Consider the following 5,722-nt stretch of genomic DNA (forward strand, 5'->3'; position numbering starts at 1 on the left):
TTATTGCATGGTGCCAAATGAGGACTATCAGTACATGGGAGTTATACAACTTTTCCTCCATTTTGGATGGAGGTGGATTGGAGTCTTTGCATTTGAAACCAAGGGAGATAGTTTTTTGCAGAAACTGCAGCCACTGATTTCACAGAATGGGATCTGTTTAGCTTTCACGCAAAAAATTCCACAACATATTCACTTAGACAATTTTTCAGAATTGTTAGATTCAATCTCAATTATTTCTAATAAATTGATGGATCAGAAAGCAAATGTTTTTCTTGTCTACGGAGAATCATTCACAATAGTATGGCTCTGAACTGTCATGTTTCTACGTGATCCAGAAAATAAAGACATATCAATATTTACAAAGGTTTGGATCCTGATGAACCCAATTGATTTCATACTGACGGGAACTCAAAGGAGTTGGGATCTCCAGTTGTACTACGGGGCTCTTTCCTTTACAGTTCATTCAAGAGACATTCAAGGCTTCAAACAATTTCTTCAAGTCATCAAACCTTCCACCCACAAAGATGGATTTCTTCAAGAGGTTTGGCAACAATTGTTTGACTGTGTGTTTTTAAAGGCAGACTTACCTTTGTTGAACAGTGAAACTTGTAGTGGGGAAGAGAATTTGGAGACTCTGCCTGCACCCCTGTTTGAGTTGCAGATGATTAGCCAAAGCTACAGTATCTACAATGCTGTTTATACAGTGGCACATTCTTTGCATGAGGCAAAGACATCAAGTCCCAAATGGACAAAATTTCAAAGGGTTGAATTTCCAAATCTGCAGCCATGGCAGGTAATCTCCCCATGCCATTCCTATCTTTTGTTTTAGCAAATAGCAATTCTCAATGTGATATGACATGTTTGCCCTGGCCTATGGCCACATATCATTAGAGATCCTAAAGCAACTAGAGTTTTAATGTAAGAGATTGTTCTCTATTATAGAATAAAAAGAAATTAAAAGTCATACTGCCTTTCGAAATGTTGGCCCAGTCAATGGAATTTATGTATCTATCATCATTCCATTAATCACAATTTCTTCTTGCCTGACTTATACATTCATAAGTCCTGGTTCCAAGAATACAATACCATGGAGAGGCATCTGAAGGCAGTCCTTTTTTTTTGCCCAACAAATCTTTCTGAAATGGGAACATTTCATTATTTTTTATTAGTTTTTGAAAATTTAATCAAAGCTGGTTGTTAGCCTGGGAATGTACAGTTTATGACAGTTGTTCTATTGTAGAAGGGGTCTATTATTTCCATGGAATGATGTTGGTCTTTAGATTTATGGTAAAATACCAGAAGAATTGCTGAGTTTGCTGGCTTTAAAGTACTTGTGACAATTAATAAAGTGAGTTCCATATCTCAGTTATTGATTGTTCTTTGTGTGTTGACATTTTCTTCTTCTGCATTTGAAGACAGGGAATCTTATTTGGTTTCCTTGGAAGGAAAAGTAAAAGAAAGAAATTCCAAATGCATTGTTTCCTTTTTGACTTTCTTTTTCTCCTTCAAGTAGCTCCACCAGTTTCTTCAACAGATTTCTTTTAACAACTCAGCTGGGGAAAGAGTCTTCTTTAAAAACAGAAGAGAAGGTCCAGGTGGCTTTGACATCATCAACATGATCACTTTCCCAAACAGATCATTTCAGACAGTTAAAGTTGGAAAGTTACACCCTAATGCTCCAAAAGGGAAAGAGGTTATCATTGAGAACACAATCTTTTGGCACCCTGGTTTTAACCAGGTATGAATAGCAATAGCAATAGTGCTTAGACTTACACCAATGAATCAGAATAGAGCTGGAAGGGACCTTGGACATCTTCTAATCCAACCCCCTGCTCAAGACCCTATTCCATTTCATACAGGTGGCTATCTAGTCTGTTCAGTCACTTGTCTTAGATGGATAGATTCTCCTGCTTGAGCAGGGGCTGGACTAGAAGACCTCCAAGGTCCCTTCCAGGTCTATTTTATTCTTTAAAGAACTCCAGTGATCAAGCATCCACAACTTCTGAAGGCAAGCTGTTCCACTGGTTAATTGTCCACAATGTTAGGAAGTTTTTCCTTAGTTCCAGGTTTCTTCCCTCCTTGATTGGTTTCCATCCATTGTTTCTTGTCCTTCCTACAGGTGTTTTGGAAAATAAGTTGACCTCCTCTTTGTGGCAACTTCTAAAATACTGAAATATTGCTATCATGTCATGCCTAGTCCTTCTTTTCTCTAGAATAGCCAAACCCAAATACTGCAGCCGTCATATGTTTTAGTCTCCAGCCCTTTAATCATCTTAGTTGCTCTTCTTGGCAATTTTTCCAAACTCTCAACATCTTGTTTACAATGTACTGCTTCATAGTGCTTTACAGCACTCTCTAAGTGGCTTATAGAGACAACCTATTTCCCCCAACAATCTGGGTCTTCATTTTACTGACCTTAGGACAGAAGGCTGTGTCAACTTTGAGCCAGTGATGATTGAATTCCTGGCAATGAGCTGAATTAGCATGCAATACAACATTCTAACTCTGGCTCAATCATGTTCATATACAAAGGAACACATTCCCTATGTAAAATATTAAAAATGTTAAGGGTCATTTATGTAATGTAGACCATTTTCATTGTTTAATCAGGATCCTCTCATATCAATGGCCGTGCTTATGTCTGTAGGTTCTCCCTGTTTCTTTGTGTAACGACCACTGTTCCCCTGGATCCTGGAAGAGACAGGCTGAAGGCAGTCAGTTCTGTTGCTATGACTGTGTTCCATGCCTAGAAGGAAAGATTTCTAATGAAACTGGTAGGTTATCAGTTTCACTATATATTTTATTCCAATAGATTGTTATTTCATAAATTAAACATTCATTATTTAGGCTTCAAAAGAGCGGCATGGTGATTTAGAGGTGGAGCTCTCACCTCACAATCAGGAACCCATGATCACAGATAGCAGCAGGTATTTCTCTCTCTGGGCACAATGAGTAATTCTCTGCTCTAAATTCCATGTATGCATCATCAAGGGCTTTCCGCCAGTAAACACCAAGCTCCAATTAGTTGCCAATATGTAGTTACAACTTTTATCAATTCTTAAAAGGAAATATTTATAATTGATTGCTAATTCTCTTCATCGGAATCCATCATTTATTTGCCCCATGCAGGATCGATTGATAGGTAGTTAGGTAGTTAGTTAGGTAGGTAGGTAGTTAGTTAGGTAGGTAGGTAGATAGATAGATAGATAGATAGATAGATAGATAGATAGATAGATAGATAGATAGATAGATAGATAGATAGATAGATAGATAGATAGATAGATAGATAGATAGATAGATGGATGATGGGAGGGAAGAGGAAGATCTTATTTCATCATAGAAACCTTAGTTTTTATTAGTAATGGAAGTTGTTTTTGTTCACCCTTGCAATTTCCTTTGCATTGCTCTTCTTGCCCCTACATTTTCCATCCTCCTGCAACAGTAACAAATTGTCTTAATGAACTTTGGGTGCTAGGTTGATGTAGGAATTTTCATATACTATGATTAAAACCAGGTATTGTGATGGTGATTCCTGGATTATGTGTTGGATCTCAACCTACTCATAAGTCCAGCTAAGCAATGTCTGACCTAACAAACTTATGAATCGGAGATGACCAGCCTATTACAGTTTGGAGAGTAGACTCAGAATTAAAGATTAAAATGTGGTGGAAAAAGACAAGGATAAAATATTTAATCCTTACCAAGAAAAAAGGCCACCAGGTCCATCAGTTTTCTATGTTTCTATTTCAATGTATCAGCATAACTGAGAACTTTCTTATCTGTTCTTTTTGGCTGAATTAATGTATGATTTGTGAAACACTCCTCCTTTAAAGAAAGTATAGAAATAAGCACAATCAAGTTAATTTTAAATTTTAAATAAATGATAGTGTAAAGCTGAGGAAACAACATTCTGAGTGCTGTAAACTGATAAAGTTCAATTTAGCTGTAATGAATGCAACATTTCTTCTCCACATGAGCTGCTATTTTCCAAGCTTTAACTTCCATGAAAACCTGAAAATACCTGAAAGCACTAGAAAAAAGAAGTCTTGTGAATGGATCAGATATTCTATCATCTAAGGCACACAGGGTGGGTATTTGTAGAATCAACTACTGTTTTCCACATAGAAAACAAAAGCATCTTAAAGTCAAGATAAAATACAGGGATCGTATTAATATAATTTTATCAGAAAGGTACATCATAGGAAAGAATAAGAACTGGTATTCATTCAAGCTATGATTTTCAAAAATATGAAATGGATAAGTGACAAATTCATTCTTTCCAGATATGGATGACTGTTTCAAATGTTCAGAAGATCATTATCCAAATAAAGAAAAGAAAGGCTGTATCCTGAAACTGCTGATCCTTCTAACGTTTGAAGAAACCTTAGGAATTGGTTTAGCTTCAGCAGCTCTTTGTTTCTTTTTCTTGACATCTTGGGTACTTGGAACTTTTATTAAACATAGGGATACTTCCATTGTCAGAGCGAACAACAGGTCTCTCACCTATACCCTTCTTGTCTCGCTTTTGTTCTGTTTTCTCTCCTCTTTTTTCTTTCTCAGCCAACCTGGCAAGGTGACCTGCCTTCTCAGACAATCAACTTTTGGAATCACCTTCTCAGTGGCCATTTCTAGTGTACTGGCCAAAACCATCACAGTGGTTGTGGCTTTTATGGCCACTAATCAGGATCTCAGATGAGGAAGTGGGTAGGGAAAAGATTGGCCTTTTCTACTGTTTTTTCCTGTTCTCTTGTTCAAGTATGTATTTGTACTCTTTGGCTGTCAACATCACCTCCATTCCCTAAATTGGACATGCACTCAGAGCACCAAGAAATTATTCTACAGTGCAATGAGGGGTCAGCTATGTTCTTCTATTGTGTCTTGGGCTACATGGGTTTCTTGGCCTTTGCCAGTTTTATTGTGGCTTTTCTTGCCCGTAAATTACCTGACAGCTTCAATGAAGCCAAGTTCATCACCTTCAGCATGTTGGCCTTTTGCAGTGTGTGGATCTCCTTCTTTCCAGCCTATGTGAGCACAAAAGGCAAAGCCATGGTAGCTGTGGAGGTCTTCTCCATCTTGTCCTCCAGCGCTGCATTACTGGGATGCATATTCTTGCCAAAGTGCTACATCATTGTTTTGCGGCCTGAGCTAAACCACAGGGAACAATTAATAAAGAGAATGTAGTACATCTTTCTAGCTATGGAAAATGATTAATAATATTTTTTTTATTGTACCCTATTATCCAATTTTAATAATGTTGCAATTTAAAGACATATGAAATGTAATCTTCCTTCTGCCTCATCCCTTATTAGAAGTGTATGCTGGCTGATGTCGGTAATAAATTTTGATTTGGTTTGGTTTGATTTAGGTATGTCTTCCACTAGTCCTTTGGCGGAGACCCCTTCCATCATATAAACATATCTAATAAAATACCACACCAGGCTAAAAAGCAGAAGACCATGAGTTCAAATCCTCCTTTAACTATGAAAGCCACATGGGTGACTTTAGGATGATCCCTCTCTCTCAGTCCAACCCACTTCACAGGGTCATTGTTGTTTGGGGGAAAATAGGAAGAGGAAGGTGTGTTGGATATGTTTGGTGCTTTCAGTTATTTGTTAAAATAATAAAAAACATAAATAAAATAATAATAAAATTAAAATAAAATAAAATAAAATAAAATAAAATAAAATAAAATAAAATAAAATAAAATAAAATAAAATAAAAT

General features: G+C 36.9%; 1 pseudogene; it reads left to right on the forward strand.

Annotated features, from left to right (window-relative positions):
- Positions 1–5,181, forward strand: part of LOC107297358 — a 6,357-nt pseudogene extending 1,176 nt beyond the window's left edge.
- The last annotated feature ends 541 nt before the right edge of the window (positions 5,182–5,722 follow it).

Source organism: Protobothrops mucrosquamatus, unplaced genomic scaffold, assembly GCF_001527695.2.
Source record: "Protobothrops mucrosquamatus isolate PMUCROS unplaced genomic scaffold, P.Mucros_1.0 scaffold3257, whole genome shotgun sequence".
NCBI lineage: Eukaryota > Metazoa > Chordata > Lepidosauria > Squamata > Viperidae > Protobothrops > Protobothrops mucrosquamatus.